The 19,682-nt window shown below is 45.6% G+C and overlaps 2 long non-coding RNA genes across 3 annotated transcripts; one reads left to right on the top strand and one right to left on the bottom strand.

The window, feature by feature from the left end:
- The first annotated feature begins 139 nt into the window (after positions 1–139).
- Positions 140–18,741, top strand: LOC120033038. The gene is made up of 4 exons (XR_005473893.1): positions 140–269; positions 16,897–16,987; positions 17,141–17,257; positions 17,425–18,741. It is a non-coding gene; the product is annotated as an uncharacterized LOC120033038 (long non-coding RNA).
- Positions 424–17,606, bottom strand: LOC120033036. Of its 2 annotated transcripts, none has more exons than XR_005473891.1 (4): positions 17,443–17,606; positions 16,215–17,235; positions 1,455–1,532; positions 424–624 (listed from the first exon to the last, which is right to left on the bottom strand). It is a non-coding gene; the product is annotated as an uncharacterized LOC120033036 (long non-coding RNA). The 2 variants fall into 2 exon arrangements; XR_005473890.1 differs by lacking the exon at positions 424–624 and adding an exon at positions 1,079–1,169.
- Positions 18,742–19,682: the final 941 nt, after the last annotated feature.

Raw genomic sequence — 19,682 nt, forward strand, 5'->3', positions numbered from 1 at the left:
GATAGTCTCTCTCCCTATAATGTTCAAAGCCTCGCAGTAGTATCCCTCTCTGTCCTCAGAGCTGATATTATGGATGGTGTATCTCTGTCCAGAATGTCTCATCGACATGTTCTTGTATTTTGTCTTGTACCAGGTGTATTTGTCCACAGGTGGGTTGGCGTCACTGCTGCAGGTCAGAGTCACTGAACTGCCCTCCACTATTTCACCAGAGGGACTGACTGACACTGAGGTGTTCCTTGGGCCATCTGGATAACAGACAAAGTAATAAAGTAAGTAAGTATTTAGAGCTGTAAAATCAACAACCATTCATCTAAATTAAATAGCAGCCCTATTTCATGTCTGTTTCACTAAACATCAACACTGACCAATGATGTATTGGATGATTTTGACAGACTTTAAAAGTGTATTAGTCACACTCACACACTGCAGGAGAAATGATGCCTTTTACAGCACAGTAGAAGCTGTCTTCAGTTTTAAAGTAGAATGTGTATGAGGGGGAGGAGAACTCTTGTACAATCTTACTGTTCCTGTACCAGATGTAGGTGGGGTTACCAGTCAGAGTACAGGTGGTGCTACAGGTCAGTGTCGTTGACCACCATGTAGTGGTCACCTTCACCTGCAGGTCTGGAGTAGATAACAACATTAAAACCATCAATGACCTGTTGTCTATTTGAAATGAGGCAGGAGTGGACATTCTCAAATCATCAATTCAGACATTCCTATTATACCATACATTCATATTTATATTATTTCAATACAAATCAAGACAATTTTCCAGAAACAATTAAACAGATTAGCATTATATATATATAATATCACAGTACCTGTAACAGACAAAGTGACTCCAGGGATATCAAAATATTTCCCTCCTGTCGGATCTGTTATAAATCTGAACTTGTACGTAGCTGAGTCACTCTCTCTCAGGTTTGTGATTGTCAGGGTGTGTCCATTCGTCACATTGCTAAGGTACGTCACACGACCTTTGTAGTCTGGGTCATCACTCAGATTTACATAATCCCCTTCAGCATCATTTTTTGTGAACCAGAAGGTTGATGTGACTGTACCACTGGGATATGTGTAAGAGCAGGACATCTGCACTGTTGACCCCTTCAAGGTACAGATACTCTGAGTGATGTATGTAACACTCCAGCCAATCTGACTCAGTACCACTGAAACACAGTTAGACATCACAAGGACGTTACATTAAGTTCAAGTTCTTTTGACTCACATTAACACTTTGTTCCATAGTTGCTGAGTTGAGACATAGATACTCTTTGGTTGAGTGTGAATGGAAACCACAGATAAGCTTCACTCAGTGAGGTGTGAAAGACAACTGTTTAAAGTGAAGTGGAGACGCCAAATGTGTCGCCAGTAGAACATAAAAATGGTTATGCTTTTAGAACTATCTGTAGTTTGACAAACTGGGCAACTAAAAGATATGAATGAGACCATACCTGCTACAGACCAGAGAAAGACCACCAACACACTTCCTGCTGTTCTCAAGGCCATTGTTGCATCTCCCACCCTGCAGTCTTAGAAACATAAACAACAACTCACTCTATAGCTGGTGAATAACTCCACCTGATACATTGAAGTAGAAACTGTAAATGGGGTACAGAGCCTCATCACTGAAAATGAACCAGGCTCATATTGTGTTGTGTTGTATTGTGCTATATGGTTGTCTATGTGAATACTGTCTGTCTGTAAGTCTATATCACTATGTATGTAATGTGTGTGACGTGTTGCATGTCTGTCTACATCTGTCTATTTAAGATGATATGTAGTATGATGCAAAAATAATTTCCTAATGGATACAATAGTCATCACCATCATCATCATCGTCGTCATCACCACCATCATCATCATCATCATCAAAAACAACAACAGCAACAATCACTTATTGAACAGATCTGTAGAACTGCAAACAAACATTTCTACATTGATTGTTTTGAAGCTGTTTTATTCTCAGAACCCCAAATATAGGAGGATAAATGTTCAATCCTCTACGGTCTGTCAAGCTGTACAGCAGCCTAAAGACTGACCACCAGGCTCAATGACAGCTCCTATCCTCAAGCTGTGAGGCTAAACAGCAAGTTACTCACATACTCACTCTCTCACACACACACACACACACACACACACACACACACACACACACACACACACACACACACACACACACACACACACACACACACACACACACACACACACACACACACACACAGTCTTGTAAAACTAACCTTGTGGGGACACAAAATTCCCATTCACAATCCTATTTTCCTTTACCTTATCCCCAAAACCTATTAACCCTAACCCAAACCCTAGCTCCAAACCCTAAACCTAATTCTAACTGTAACACTGATTCTAACTGGTTTTGTCTTATATTTAATATTTAATTTTATTATACCATGCACTTTAACCTAGCACTTCTTTTTTGAGCACTTAATCCCTTAATCTCTTGGTGTCACGCCCTGACCATAGAGAGCTGTTTATTCTCTATGTTGGTTGGGGCGTGATAGTGACTAGGGTAGGTCATCTAGGTGATTAATGATTTATGTTGGCCGGGTATGGTTTCCAATCAGAGACAGCTGTTTATCGTTGTCTCTGATTGGGGATCATATTTAGGCAGCCATTTCCTCATTGTGTTTTGTGGGATCTTGTCTACAGATAGTTGCCTGTGTGCATACCAGTAGCGTCACGGTTCGCTTGTTCTTTATTGTTTTGTTTGGTGAGTTTCAATTTATGAAAAGATGTGGAACTCTACGCACGCTGCGCCTTGGTCCAATCATTACGACGATCGTGACACTTGGGGGGGATTATTTATTTAATTGATCCAGTTTGCATGTTTTCTTATGATTTTATTATAACATTTGTTTTAATGTTAAACCTTTTTAACCTCAGCACTTAATCAATAATTGTCTTCCTCCTGTTTTTGAACTTCGGCCTTTCATGTTCTCCCACCCTCTAGACCGGTCGGATGTACAATATAGAAATGGGGCAGAAAGTTGCAATAGGCCCGTGCAACCCAAGGGTTGATATCAGAATAAACAGAAACCCTCTTAAACCTGACATTGATTCTAACCTTAACCCTAAACCCCCTAGAAATAGCATTTGACCTTGTGGGGACCAACTAAACGTCCCCAGTTGGTCAAATGTTTGTTGGTTTACTATTCCTGTGGGGAAACTATATATACATAATAATGTGGACACCTCCTCAAATGAGTGGATTCAGCTGTTTATGCCACAGCCGATGCTGACTGGTGTATAACATCGAGCACACAGCCATGCCATCTCCATAGACAAACTGTAACGGCGGCCTTCCCTCTCTTCACTAGAAGAGGGGGTGAAACAGGGATCGGACCAACACGCAGCGTAGCCAGTGCTCAACATGTTTAATTAACAACACTACTGTGAACACTAAACAAATACAAAATAACAAAAGTGGCAAACCGATACAGACCTATCTGGTGCAGAACACAAACACAGAGACAGGAAACAACCACCCACAATCCCCAACACAAAACAAGCCACCTATATATGATTCTCAATCAGGGACAACGATTGACAGCTGTCTCTGATTGAGAACCATATTAGGCTGGACACAGAAACAGACAAACTAGACACACAACATAGAATTCCCACCCAGCTCACGTCCTGACCAACACTAAACAAGCAAAACACATAAGAACTCTGGTCAGGACGTTACAGTACCCCCCCCCCCCCCCCCCCTGAGGTGCGGACTCCGAACGCACCCCTAAAACTCAAGGGGAGGGTCTGGGTGGGCATCTGTCCGCGGTGGCGGCTCCGGCAGCTCCTGACTGGCTGGCAGCTCTGGCAGCTCCTGACTGGCTGGCGGCTCTGGCAGCTCCTGACTGGCTGGCGGCTCTGGCGGCTCTGGCGGCTCCTGACTGACGGAGGGCTCTAATGGCTCGGGACAGACGGGCGGCTCTGAAGGCTCGTGGCAGACGGACGGCTCAGATGGCGCTGGGCAGATGGATGGCTCAGATGGCGCTGGGCAGCCGGATGGCTCAGATGGCGCTGAGCAGACAGATGGCTCAGACGGCGCTGGGCAGACGGATGGCTCAGACGGCGCTGGGCAGACGGATGGCTCAGACGGCGCTGGGCAGACGGATGGCTCAGACGGCGCTGGGCAGACAGATGGCTCAGACGGCGCTGGGCAGACGGATGGCTCAGACGGCGCTGGGCAGACGGATGGCTCAGACGGCGCTGGGCAGACGGATGGCTCAGACGGCGCTGGGCAGACGGATGGCTCAGACGGCGCTGGGCAGACGGATGGCTCAGACGGCGCTGGGCAGACGGATGGCTCAGATGGTGCTGGGCAGTCAGGCAGCTCAGACGGCGCTGGGCAGACGAGCAGTGCAGGCGGCGTTGGGCAGACGGCCGACTCTGACCTGCTGAGGCGCACAGTAGGCCTGGTGCCTGGTGCCGGAACTGGTGGTACCAGACTAGAGACACGCACCTCAAGGCTAGTGCGGGGAGCAGGAACAGGGCACACTGGACTCTCGATGCGCACTATAGGCCTGGTGCGTGGTACCGGCACTGGTGGTACCGGGCTGAGGGCACGCACCTCAGGGCGAGTGCGGGGAGAAGGAACAGTGCGTACAGGGCTCTGGAGACGCACAGGAGGCTTGGTGCGTGGTGCCGGAACTGGAGGTACTGGGCTGGAGACACGCACCACAGGGAGAGTGCGTGGAGGAGGAACAGGGCTCTAGAGACGCACTGGAAGCCTGGTGCGTGGTGTAGGCACTGGTGGTACTGGGCTGGGGCGGGAAGGTGGCGCCGGATATACCGGACCGTGCAGGCGTACTGGCTCCCTTGAGCACTGAGCCTGCCCAACCTTACCTGGTTGAATGCTCCCCGTAGCCCGACCAATGCGGGGAGGTGGAATAACCCGCACTGGGCTGTGTAGGCGAACCGGGGACACCATGCGTAAGGCTGGTGCCATGTACACCGGCCCGAGGAGACGTACTGGAGGCCAGATATGTTGAGCTGGCTTCATGGCACTTGGCTCAATGCTCAATTTAGCCCGGCCAGTGCGGGGAGGTGGAATAACCCGCACCGGGCTATGCACACGTACAGGAGACACCGTGCGCTCTTCCGCATAACACGGTGTCTGCCCGTACTCCCGCTCTCCACGGTAAGCATGGGAAGTGGGCGCAGGTCTCCTACCTGACTTCGCCACACTATCCTTTAGCCCCCCCCCCCCCCCCCCCCCCCCCAAGAAATTTTTGGGGTTTCTTCACGGGCTTCTTACCGCGTCGTCGTGCTAACCTCATTCGCCGGTATCCCTCTGCACATTGCTCCATCGAATCCCAGGCGGGCTCCGGCACTCTCCCTGGGTCAACCGACCACCTGTCTATTTCCTCCCAAGTGGTGTAACCCAGATCCGGCTCCTGCTGCCGAGCTAGCTCCTCGAAACGCCGCCTCTCTGCTTTTGCTGCCTCCAGCTCTGCTTTGGGGCGGCGATACTCCTCTGGCTCTGCCCAGGGTCCTTTTCCGTCCAGCTCGTCCTCCCATGTCCATTTCTCCTGGTCCCTCTGCTGCTGCTGCCCGTTGCTACGCTGCTTGGTCCGAGATTGGTGGGTGGTTCTGTAACGGCGGCCTTCCCTCTCTTCACTAGAAGAGGGGGTGAAACAGGGATCGGACCAACACGCAGCGTAGCCAGTGCTCAACATGTTTAATTAACAACACTACTGTGAACACTAAACAAATACAAAATAACAAAAGTGGCAAACCGATACAGACCTATCTGGTGCAGAACACAAACACAGAGACAGGAAACAACCACCCACAATCCCCAACACAAAACAAGCCACCTATATATGATTCTCAATCAGGGTCTCTGATTGAGAACCATATTAGGCTGGACACAGAAACAGACAAACTAGACACACAACATAGAATTCCCACCCAGCTCACGTCCTGACCAACACTAAACAAGCAAAACACATAAGAACTCTGGTCAGGACGTTACACAAACATTCTCAGTAGAATGGCCTTACTGAAGACTTCAGGGACTTTCAACGTGGCACCGTCAAAGGATGACACCTTTCCAGTTTGACAAATTTCAGCCCTGCTAGAAGAGGGTTTACATGGCCTAGCAGCCAGACACAAGCCTAAGATCACCATGCGCAATGCCAACCGTTGGGTGGAGTGGTGTAAAACTCGTCACCATTGGACTCTGGAGCAGTGGAAACGCGTTCTCTGGAGTGATGAATAACGATTCACCATCTGGCAGTTCGACGGACGTTTCTGGGTTTGGTGGATGACAGGAGAACACTAACAGCCCCCCAAAAAGTGCCAACTGAAGTTTGGTGGAGGAAGAATAATGGTCTGGGGCTGTTTTTGATGGTTCGGGCCCCTTAGTTCCATTGAAAGGAAATCTTAACGATACGGCATACAATGATATTCTCGACAATTATGTGCTTTCAAGTTTGTGGCAACAGTTAGGGGAAGGCCCTTTCCTGTTACAGCATGACAATGTCCCCGTGGATAAAGCGAGGTCCATACAGAAATGGTTTGTCGAGATCGGTGTGGAAGAACTGACAGAGCCCTGACCTCAACCACATCGAACACCTTTGGGATGAATTGGAACTTCGACTGCAAGCCAAGTCTAATCACCCAACATCAGTGCCCGACCTCACTAATGCTCTTGTGGCTGAATGGAAGCAAGTCCAAGCAGCAATGTTCCAACATCTAGTGGAAAGCCTTCCCAAACGTGTAGGCTGTTATAGCAGGGACAAACTCCATATTAATGCCTATGATTTTTGAATTAGTTGTTTGAGGAGCAGGTGTCCACATACTTTTGGTAATGTAGTGTAGGTACCTGCATCTGTAGGGAAGGCCCATAAGGCCCATGGTGTCTGTATCAAAGTCTAGAGAGCTGGTTGTTATGGATGTAGAAAAGTTAAAACACACATCCTACACAGTATAGATGTCAACCCTACTCCCTATCAGTCTGGTCCTAAAGGGCCCTCAGTTAAATCAACTGTGTCACACGCAGACACACACACAGGCCCACATGCACACACACACACTGCAGTGCTACAATGTTTGTTTGCATGTCTTTTTTACCCTGGTTAATCATCTCATCACTATGTAGATCAACACCTACACTGAGACACTTTATAAATACTGGCCGTAAAACACAGTTTAAAACTGAACAACAAGTAAAATGATACATTACCCTCAATTATATGACTAATGACTAAAAACAAATAACCCCAAACTATATTTCAAGATATTGACAATTGAGTGAAGTGAAGGAGGGAGGTCTTGTACAGTGAGTCAATTTGCTGTCAGTTAGTGTGAATTCTGTGGTTGACACATATTTAACTGCCCTTATACCTCCTCTTTAAGTCATTAACATGCATGATGACCAGACCAGTACATCAGAAAAAGGATGTTACTGTATTTCAATAGAAATTGTTCAATAGACTGCATATCTATATGTACTTTTCTTAATTTGAGGAGTGGGGCTTCATTTTTAAAATAGCTAAATGTTTCATATTTCCAACGTGATATTTTGACTACACAGAGAACCATTTAAACAACGTGTCGACTACAGAGGGCTTGATGTGGTTGCTAGGTGATTTGTGACGCACCTGCAAGCCCTCTATACTATTTAGAATGTTAACAATTTCTTATAATGTGTTGCCTTGTCCTTCTGAGTTCTGTATATACAGGTCAAAGTTCCATGATGTCATTCAATTAGAACCCATTCAATTTAAAACCCATAACCATCAGATGAATCAAAGTAGTACTGAAGGTTCCACTGTTCTAGACTAGACCTACTGGCACCTCAACATTACTGCACCATCCTAATAATAATGTCCTCAATAATGTTGGGCTAATAACAACATTACAAACTGGAAATACATTAGATAAATTAGTGAAAAACTAAACTGTTTACTTGACAAAGTCACAGTTAAGCAAACACACACTGTTGTGTATTACGATATGCCACTATCATATTCTGTTACACTGTTGTGTATTACAACATGCCACTATCATATTCTGTTACACTGTTGTGTATTACGATATGCCACTATCATATTCTGTTACACTGTTGTGTATTACAACATGCCACTATCATATTCTGTTACACTGTTGTGTATTACGATATGCCACTATCATATTCTGTTACACTGTTGTGTATTACAACACGCCACTATCATATTCTGTTACACTGTTGTGTATTACAACATGCCACTATCATATTCTGTTACACTGTTGTGTATTACGATATGCCACTATCATATTCTGTTACACTGTTGTGTATTACAACATGCCACTATCATATTCTGTTACACTGTTGTGTATTACAACACGCCACTATCATATTCTGTTACACTGTTGGCCCTTGTGTACAATAAAGGAGGCTGGTTGGCAGAGATATAGGAGGAGAGGCTCATTGTAATGGCTGGAATATAATTAATGGATACCGTTCCATTTATTCCACTCCAGCCAGTACGATGAGCATGTCCTTCTATAAATCTGCCCACCAGCCTCCTCTGCTGGACAGTACAGGTAGTAGCAGAGGCATCAATATCATAACCATCATCATCACCATAGTGATGCTGTGTTGACTGTATAGGCTAATGTACTCTGTTGTCCATATAGGCTAATGCAGCCTCTTATCCATATATATTATAATGTAGCCTGTTATCCATACATATTCTAGTGTAGCCTGTTATCCATATATAGGCTAATGCAGCCTCTTATCCATATATAGTATAATGTAGCCTGTTATCCATATATAGGCTAATGCAGCCTCTTATCCATATATATTATAATGTAGCCTGTTATCCATATATAGTATGTTATCCATATATAGTCTAATGTAGCCTGTTCTCCATATATAGTCTAATGTAGCCTGTTATACATATATAGTCTAATGTAGCCAGTTATCCATATATAGTCTAATGTAGCCTGTTATCCATATATAGTCTAATGTAGCCAGTTATCCATATATAGTCTAATGTAGCCTGTTATCCATATATAGTCTAATGTAGCATGTTATCCATATATAGTCTAATGTAGCCTGTTCTCCATATATAGTCTAATGTAGCCTGTTATCTATACATATTCTAATGTAGCCTGTTATCCATACATATTCTAATGTAGGCTGTTATCCATATATAGTCTAATGTAGCCTGTTATCGATATATTGTCTAATGTAGCCTGTTATCCATATATAGTATAATGTAGCCTGTTATCCATATATAGTCTTATGTAGCATGTTATCCATATATAGTCTAATTAGCCCGTTGCCCACATATAGTCTAATGTAGCCTGTTTCCATGTATAGTCTAATGTAGCCTGTTATCCATATATAGTCTAATGTCTAATATATAATCTACCGACCCCCCTCAGCTCCCAGCTGTGCCCTGGACACCATCTGTGAATTGATCGCCCCCCATCTAGCTTCAGAGTTTGATCTGTTAGGTGACCTAAACTGGGATATGCTTAACACCCCGGCAGTCCTACAATCTAAGCTAGATGCCCTCAATCTCACACAAATCATCAAGGAACCCACCAGGTACAACCCTAAATTCGTAAACATGGGCACCCTAATAGACATTATCCTGACCAACTTGCCCTCCAAATACACCTCTGCTGTCTTCAATCAGGATCTCAGCGATCACTGCCTCATTGCCTGTATCCGCTACGGGTCCGCGGTCAAACGACCACCCCTCATCACTGTCAAACGCTCCCTAAAACACCTCTGCGAGCAGGCCTTTCTAATCGACCTGGCCCGGGTATCCTGGAAGGATATTGACCTCATCCCGTCAGTTGAGGATGCCTGGTCATTCTTTAAAAGTAACTTCCTCACCATCTTAGACAAGCATGCTCCGTTCAGAAAATGCAAAACTAAGAACAGATATAGCCCTTGGTTCACTCCAGACCTGACTGCCCTCGACCAGCACAAAAACATCCTGTGGCGAACTGCAATAGCATCGAATAGTCCCCGCGATATGCAACTGTTCAGGGAAGTCAGGAACCAATACACGCAGTCAGTCAGGAAAGCAAAGGCCAGCTTTTTCAAGCAGAAATTTGCATCCTGTAGCTCTAACTCCAAAAAGTTTTAGGACACTGTAAAGTCCATGGAGAACAAGAGCACCTCCTCCCAGCTGCCCACTGCACTGAGGCTAGGTAACACGGTCACCACCGATAAATCCGTGATAATCGAAGACTTCAACAAGCATTTCTCAACGGCTGGCCATGCCTTCCTCCTGGCTACTCCTTAAAGGTGAAATAAAAAATAAAAAATGTAGCCTGTTATCCATATATAGTCTAATGTAGCCTGTTATCCATATATAGTCTAATGTAGCCTGTTATCTATAGATAATCTAGTGTAGCCTGTTATCCATATTTGTAACGTTTGTAACTTGTTTAGTGTTGGTCAGGACGTGAGCTGGGTGGGAATTCTATGTTGTGTGTCTAGTTCGTCTGTTTCTGTGTCCAGCCTAATATGGTTCTCAATCAGAGACAGCTGTCAATCGTTGTCCCTGATTGAGAATCATATATAGGTGGCTTGTTTTGTGTTGGGGATTGTGGGTGGTTGTTTCCTGTCTCTGTGTTTGTGTTCTGCACCAGCTAGGACTGTGACGGTATGTTCTTTTGTTATTTTGTATAGTGTATTGTTTTGTTTTGATTAAATTCATTATGGAAAATTACCACGCTGCGTATTGGTCCTCTGATCCTTCTCGCCTCTCCTCGTCTGAGGAGGAGGACGACTTAGACTGCCGTTACAATATTGTCCAATGTAGCTTGTTATCCATATGATCTAATGTAGCCTGCTGTCCAGAAACTGTAATGTCCATATAAAGAAGCATAGAATTACATATTAGAACTAATAACTAGTAACTAATAACCCTCCATCACTGTGTCTCATGTTAATACTACTCCTAAACACAACCCACCATCACTGTGTCTCTTGTAAATACTACTCCTAAACACAACCCACCATCACTGTGTCTCATGTTAGTACTACTCCTAAACACAACCCACCATCACTGTGTCTCATGTTAATACTACTCCAAAACACAACCCACCATCACTGTGTCTCATGTTAATACTACTCCTAAACACAACCCACCATCACTGTGTCTCATGTTAATACTACTCCTAAACACAACCCACCATCACTGTGTCTCATGTTAATACTACTCCTAAACACAACCCACCATCACTGTGTCTCATGTTAATACTACTCCTAAACACAACCCACCATCACTGTGTCTCATGTTAATACTACTCCTAAACACAACCCACCATCATTGTGTCTCATGTTAATACTACTCCTAAACACAACCCACCATCACTGTGTCTCATGTTAATACTACTCCTAAACACAACCCACCATCACTGTGTCTCATGTTAATACTACTCCAAAACACAACCCACCATCACTGTCTCTTGCTAAAACTACTCCTAAACACAAGCCATCATCACTGTCTCATGTTAATACTACTCCTAAACACAACCCACCATCACTGTGTCTCATGTTAATACTACTCCTAAACACAACCCACCATCACTGTGTCTCATGTTAATTCTACTCCTAAACACAACCCACCATCACTGTGTCTCATGTTAATACTACTCCTAAACACAACCCACCATCACTGTGTCTCATGTTAATACTACTCCTAAACACAACCCACCATCACTGTGTCTCATGTTAATACTACTCCTAAACACAACCCACCGTCACTGTGTCTCATGTAAATACTACTCCTAAACACAACCCACCGTCACTGTGTCTCATGTTAATACTGCTCCTAAACACAACCCACCATCACTGTGTCTCATGTTAATTCTACTCCTAAACACAACCCACCATCACTGTCACTCCCTGACCATAGAGAGCCTTTTTATTCTCTATGTTGGTTAGGTCGGGGTGTGACTAGGTGTCACGTTCCTGACCTTGTTTTCCTTTTGTATAGTTGTGTTTAGTGGGTCAGGACGTGAGCTGGGTGGGCAGTCTGTGTTTGTTCTATGTTAAGTGTTAGGTTTAATTGACCTTGTATGGCTCTCAATCAGAGGCAGGTGGTTTACGTTTTCCTCTGATTGAGAACCATATATAGGTAGGTTGTTTCACATTGTTTGTTGTGGGTGGTTGTCTTCCGTGTCTGTATGTCTACCACACGGGACTGTTTCGTTTTTCGTTTCGTATATGTAGTCTGTTCCTGTTCATGCGTTCTTCATAGTTTGTAAGTTCTCAAGTCAGGTCTGTCTACATCGTTTATTTGTTTTGTAGTTTGTTGTAGTGTTTTCGTGTTTCGTCTTTACGTTAATAAATTCATTATGTCATATAACAACGCTGCGCTTTGGTCCAATCCCTACTCCTCCTCTTCGGACGAAGAGGAGGAGAACAACCGTTACAGAACCACCAACCTAACAAGGATCAAGCAGCGTGAGAGGAACCAGCAGCAGCGGCCAAAAAACCAGGACTCGTGGACTTGGGAGGAAATATTGAACGGAGAAGGACCTGGGCTAAGGTGGGAGAGAATCGCCGCTCTCGGGAGGCGATGGAGTCAGCGAAAGCCCAGGATCGGTGGTATGAGGAGGCAGCAAGGAGACGTGGCTGGAAACCCGAAAATAAACCCCAAAAATTTCTTGGGAGGGGGCTAAAAGGGAGTGTGGCGAAATCAGGTAGGAGACCTGCGCCTACTCCCTGTACTTACCGTGGAGAGCGAGAGTACGGGCAGACACCGTGTTACGCAGTAGAGCGCATGGTGTCTCCTGTACGTGTGCATAGCCCGGTGCGGTACATACCAGCTCCTCGTATCGGCCGGGCCAGATTGAGCATTGAGCCAAGTGCCATGAAGCCGGCTCTACACATCTGGCCACCAGTGCGTCTCCTCGGGCCGGCTTACATGGCACCAGCCTTACGCATGGTGTCCCCGGTTCGCCTACATAGCCCGGTGCGGGTTATTCCACCTCCCCGCACTGGTCGGGCGACGGGGAGCATACAACCAGGTAAGGTTGGGCAGGCTCAGTGCTCAAGGGAGCCAGTACGCCTGGACGGTCCGGTATATCCGGCGCCACCTCCCCGCCCCAGCCCAGTACCACCAGTGCCTACACCACGCACCAGGCTTCCAGTGCGTCTCCAGAGCCCTGTTCCTCCTCCACGCACTCTCCCTGTGGTGCGTGTCTCCAGCCCAGTGCCTCCAGTTCCGGCACCACGCATCAAGCCTCCTGTGCGTCTCCAGAGGCCTGTACGCACTGTTCCTTCTCCCCGTACTCGCCCGGATGTGCGTGCCCTCAGCCCGGTACCACCAGTGCCGGTACCACGCACCAGGCCTATAGTACGCCTTGAGAGTCCAGTGTGCCCTGTTGTTGCTCCCCGCACTAGCCTGAAGGTGCGTGTCCTTAGCCCGGTACCTCCAGTTCCGGCACCACGCACCAGGCCTACAGTGCGTCTCAGCCGGCCAGAGTCTGCCGTCTGCCCAGCGGCGCCTGAACTGCCCGTCTGCCCAGCGGCGCCTGAACTGCCCGTCTGCCCAACGCCGTCTGAACTGCCCGTCTGCCCAACGGCGCCTGAACTGCCCGTCTGCCCAACGCCGTCTGAACTGTCCGTCTGCCAAGCGCCGCATGAACTGCCCGTCTGTACTGAGCCTTCAAAGCCGCCCGTCTGTACTGAGCCTGCAAAGCCGTCCGCCAGACAGGAGCCGCTAGAGCCTTCAGCCAGACAGGAGCAGCCAGAGCCTTCCGCCAGACAGGCGCAGCCAAAGCCTTCCGCCAGACAGGATCAGCCAGAGCCTTCCGCCAGACAGGATCAGCCAGAGCCTTCCGCCAGACAGGATCAGCCAGAGCCTTCCGCCAGACAGGATCAGCCAGAGCCTTCCGCCAGACAGGATCAGCCAGAGCCTTCCGCCAGACAGGACCAGCCAGAGCCTTCCGCCAGACAGGACCAGCCATGACCAGCCAGAGCCGTCAGCCAGCCCTGACCAGCCAGAGCCGTCAGCCAGCCCTGACCAGCCAGAGCCGTCAGCCAGCCCTGACCAGCCAGAGCCGTCAGCCAGCCATGACCAGCCAGAGCTGTCAGCCAGTCCGGAGCTGCCGTCCCTCAGTCCGGAGCTGCCGTCCCTCAGTCCGGAGCTGCCGTCCCTCAGTCCGGAGCTGCCGTCCCTCAGTCCGGAGCTGCCCCTTATCCCGGTGATGCCCCTTAATTTAGGTGGGTTTATTTGGAGGGTGGTCATTGAGAGGGGGATACGGAAGCAGGGAGTGACTATGGTGGTGTGGGGACAGCGTCCGGAGCCGGAGCCGCCACCGTGGACAGATGCCCACCCAAACCCTCCCCTTGAGGTTGAGTTTTGCGGCCGGAGTCCGCATCTTGGGGGGGGGGGGTTAATGTCACGTTCCTGACCTTGTTTTCCTTTTGTATAGTTGTGTTTAGTGGGTCAGGACGTGAGCTGGGTGGGCAGTCTGTGTTTGTTCTATGTTAAGTGTTAGGTTTAATTGACCTTGTATGGCTCTCAATCAGAGGCAGGTGGTTTACGTTTTCCTCTGATTGAGAACCATATATCGGTAGGTTGTTTCACATTGTTTGTTGTGGGTGGTTGTCTTCCGTGTCTGTATGTCTACCACACGGGACTGTTTCGTTTTTTGTTTCGTATATGTAGTATGTTCCTGTTCGTGCGTTCTTCATAGTTTGTAAGTTCTCAAGTCAGGTCTGTCTACATCGTTTATTTGTTTTGTAGTTTGTTGTAGTGTTTTAGTGTTTCGTCTTTACGTTAATAAATTCATTATGTCATATAACAACGCTGCGCTTTGGTCCAATCCCTACTCCTCCTCTTCGGACGAAGAGGAGGAGAACAACCGTTACACTAGGGTGGGTAATCTAGTTATTTTTTTTCTATGTTGGCCTGGTATGGTTCCCAATCAGAGGCGGTTGTTTATCGTTGTCTCTGATTGGGGATCAAATTTAGGCAGCCATTTCCCCACTGTGTTTTGTGGGATCTTGTTTTTGTGTTGCCTGTGAGCACTCCTGAACGTCACGTTTCGGTTATTTTTTATTGTTTTAGTGCATTTCATTAAATAAATATGTGGAACCCAGATCACGCTGCGCTTTGGTCCGAGTATGGTTCCAACGACGATCGTCACTGTGTCTCATGTTAATACTACTCCTAAACACAACCCACCATCACTGTGTCTCATGTTACTTTGGTGGTGGTGGTTCTCTTCAGTCCAAGTAGTGTCCAAGTAACAGTTAAAATAGCATGAAAGAGATTCATATCCTTTTAGAAATGTCAGTAGATTGATAAACAGATCAAGATATGAATGAGACCATACCTGCCACAGACCAGAGAAAGACCACCAACACACTTCCTGCTGTTCACAAGGCTATTGTTGCATCTCCCACCCTGCAGTCTTAGAAACGTAAACAACAACTCACTCTATAGCTGGTGAATAACTCCACCTGATACATTGAAGTAGAAACTGTAAATGGGGTACTACTGAAAATGAACCAGGCTCATATTGTATTGTGTTGTATTGTGCTATATGGTTGTCTATGTGAATACTGTCTATCTGTAAGTCTATATCACTATGTATGTAATGTGTGTGACGTGTTGCATGTCTGTCTACATCTGTCTATTTAAGATGATATGTAGTATGATGCAAAAACTATTTCCTAATACAGTAAAGTCCTCACCATCATCACCATCACCATCATCACCATCATTATAAACAACAACAACTTATTGAACAGATGTGTAGTACTGTAAACACATATTTCTGATTGTTCTGAAGCTGTTTTATTCTCAGAACCCCAAATATAGGAGGATAAATGTTCCATCCTCTACGGTCCGTCAAGCTGTACAGCAGCCTAAAGACTGACCACCAGGTTCAATGATAGCTCCTATCCCCAAACTGTGAGGCTAAACAGAAGTGACTCACAAACACATACACATGCGTAAACACACACACACACACACACACACTGCAATGTTACAATGTTTGTTCGCATGTCTTTTTACCCTGGTTAATCATCTCATCACTATGTAGATCAACACTCCTACACTGAGACACTTTATGAATACTGGCCATGAAGTAACAACCAAATCAACGCTCAAAACATAACAAGAAGTAAAATTATACATTAACCTTCAAGAATATGACTTATGACTAAAAACAAATAACCCAAAACTATTTTTCCAGATATTGTCAAGAGTACTTACAGAGTGAAGTGAAGGGGAGAGGTCTTGTACAGTGAGTCAATTTACTGGTAGTGAGTGGGAACTGCTAGTAGGTGTCAGTTCTGTGGTTGATACATATTTAAAGTAGAACACAAGTAGCTGATGCAGAATGGTCATTTCCTTCCTCTTTAAGACATTAACATGCATGAGGATCAGAACAGCATGTCAGAGAAGGGAGGTTACTGTATTAAAATGGTTCCTACATTTCTATAATGGACACAATGTCCCCCATTTCCACTTTTATTTAAATACAGAACCATGTTAACAATATGTTGACTATTCTATATGGAATGTTTATAATATATTGGAATGTGTTGCCTTGTCCCTCTGAGTTCTACATGGAACAGGTCAAAGTTCCATTTACATTTGGTCAGTTCCATGATGTCATTCTATTCATTCTATTCTACTAACCCATTTAATGTACACTCCTCATCAGCTGCATCAAAGACCCTGCACTGACCCCCTTTAGTGTCTACAACATGGTTGTTGTAGAGGCGTTGGCCTGGGCAACAACCCCCTCAAGATTCTAATGATGACATCATCTCCATCATCTAACATCAATGATCAAACATGTTTCACAGCTCAGGCCGAGGGGGCGGGGGAAGGAAATCAGAGGAGCACTCCTCTTCACTTTGATTGACACTTACTCCTACTGTGTGTCCAGTGTGCTGTCTTGACTGTGTGTCAGAGGACTACAAAAGCGGTGACACCCCCCAACAGCCCCATTCTATCCAAGCTTCCTGTTCCCTATTAAGGTAGCTACACGGTCCCTCCTTCTCTTCCTCAATCTTCATATTCATTATTCTGTTATTCCTTCTCTTCTTCCTTACTCTGTCATATCCGGACGGTACGTGGTGTTCAGGGTTGTCAGGGTTGCCATGGTTTCCTGTCTCTCCCTCTCTGGTCAGGCTTGTGTTTGAAGCGACACTTGTCACCATAGAAACAGCCGGTGGTCCTCCAGAAGAAACACTCTTCACCATTGATGGGAGCCATCCTCCTGGTCCTGGGAGAGAGAGAGACAAACAGTATGAAAACACAAGCACCTGCACCTGTGCTCCTGCTTCCTCCTTCCATCACTTTGTACATTTCAAAAGTTTATATGAGATGATTGGTAACACTTTAGAATAACTCAGAATTATTCATTATAAATGATTATATATATGTTTATAAATCGTAGATGATGTTTTGACAGACAGATGGATGTCCTTACCCTGTGGAGGCGTACTTGGAGGCTGAGGAGGTGTTGAGGCCTATAGGGTTGGTCCTCTGAGGAGAGGGAGGGGTTCTCTGAATCTAGCTGTCTGGGTACCTGATCACCAGCCTGGTGCTCTCCAGCTCCACCCCCTGGATCGGAGGACAAACAGCAGGCACAGTCCAAATACATGCAATGGGACCAATAGCATAGTCCCACAAGTAAAATGGAACCAATAACAAAGCTTGTTTTTCCTTTGCTGCCAGAAAGGAGTTGAATCGTTGTACTTTTCTCTCTGTGTTGAACGATGGTGATACTATTTAAAGCTCTAAACTGAAGCTCTAAACTGAAGGCTCTTGACTCTGTATCATGCAGAGACGTCTAACTCACCATTGAGATCTCTACTGTGCTGTCAGGTGGACATCAATAGCAACACGCAGCCTCAAACCCTGGTCCATTCCTATTCAGAAGGCCATTTAAGGAAAACTGAGGGGAGGGTAGGGGAGGTAGAGGAGATGAAGTGAGAGAGTGAAGGGAGGAAAGGATGGGGAGATAGAAGGAGTGGAGAAGACAGACCGACACACACACACACACAATCAGCAATCTCCACGTTCACAGTAGAATTCAACCCCATCAGTGCACTCCCCTTGAAGAAGTATCCCTTTGGCCAATCAGGGGCGAGCTGGATGGACTTCTGAGCGTCTGATAGGGCAGAGGGGTAGAGCTCCAGACACCAGTAGCAGTATGAACCACATTCCCAAAGAAATACAAGAAATGAGATCAAAGTAGAAATAGTCCATCCAGACCTTTACCACCTAGTAAATCTGTTGGACCACTTACATTAGAGTACTCCTGCAGTAGTCTAGGGAGCAACATACCCATACCACCCACACACACAAGCAAAAACACACACGCACACACACATATAAACACACACACACACACACGCAGGCACACACACACACACACACACACACAACGTCTGAACTACCGGGAAAGACTCTGGCAAGTTCCAGACTCAGTGTGTGTTTACGTGTGTGTGTGTGTGTGCGTGCATGTTCGTGTGTGTGTTTGTTGATGAACAGTGCTGATTGTTGATCTATTACAGTTTATCTCCTGACAGTAATGGAGTATCCCTGGCTGACCTATAGGCTAGCCACCCATGCATTATGTTGCTTAATGGCGCCATCATGCGTACAAAGGCACAAATACAAGAAACATAATTGATATATTTGTTGTCTATTTATTGTCTAACTTTGAGCTTATTTACAACATGATACTTGTACTGTATTCAATGTAAAAAAAAAAAAAAAAAAAGCAAAATGTAATGTATCTAAAATAGGTAATAATTCACAATTTGATAATAAAACAAGCAATATTACGACACTGAACAATATGGTATAACATAATATAAAATATAAAATGCCCAATAATATCTGACACCACTACAAAGTAAAACGTATTTAAACAAATCAGGAGCAACTCGAGAGCTAGAATTATTTAAAAGCTCTTATCAAAATTATTCCTTTTGTGTCACTAAAACAAGCCAATACTTTATCTATTATAAACAATCTGGAATTGGCTAAATCCCATAGAAAAAGATCAAAAACATTTAAGTACACAAGAAAATAAGGCTATTTATTAAGCGGAGCTAGTTCAGAAAGGAAACCCGAGTGCCTGCCTCAACTGAGATTGCACCAATTAGAGGCTAGTATCATTCACGACTTCCTTATTGACCGGGTCTGCTCTTACATCCTTCTGCCGCTTGCTGCTACTAAGCGCTGGCTTCTTTTCCTCCATTGACTCTGCTGCTGTAACTAGCTGTTTCTCGCTATGCTGCTAATTTCTGATATAATGTTTTCTTTGTAAGTGCTCGCTAGCTGTGTTTGAACCTCGCCCGCATCGTTCAATATGCTCATGTTGCAATGTTTGGCTGCTGCGGTGATGTGATTAATTGCGAGGATCAACCATGTTGCTGCTCTGTTTTCAGTTAATAGCTGGATACAAACTAGCTAGCTAAGTAGAATTAGCCTCAGGAATAGTCTATCATATAGCCTACTTGTTTGTTCCCAATACCAGCTTTCGAGCTGAGTCAGTGTGCTCCGCGAACCATCATGGAGAATAGTCCTTCATCCATACAAGGAGTAAGTAGTCTATGCTAGACTAGCATACAGGCTATGTGTTGCTATACAGTGAGTGAGAAGCAATATTTTCTGATCATGAACAGAAGATGGTGTTTATCACAGTGATTCAGTAGT

The sequence above is a fragment of the Salvelinus namaycush genome, chromosome 39 (assembly GCF_016432855.1).
Source record: "Salvelinus namaycush isolate Seneca chromosome 39, SaNama_1.0, whole genome shotgun sequence".
In the NCBI taxonomy this organism is placed as follows: Eukaryota; Metazoa; Chordata; class Actinopteri; order Salmoniformes; family Salmonidae; genus Salvelinus; species Salvelinus namaycush.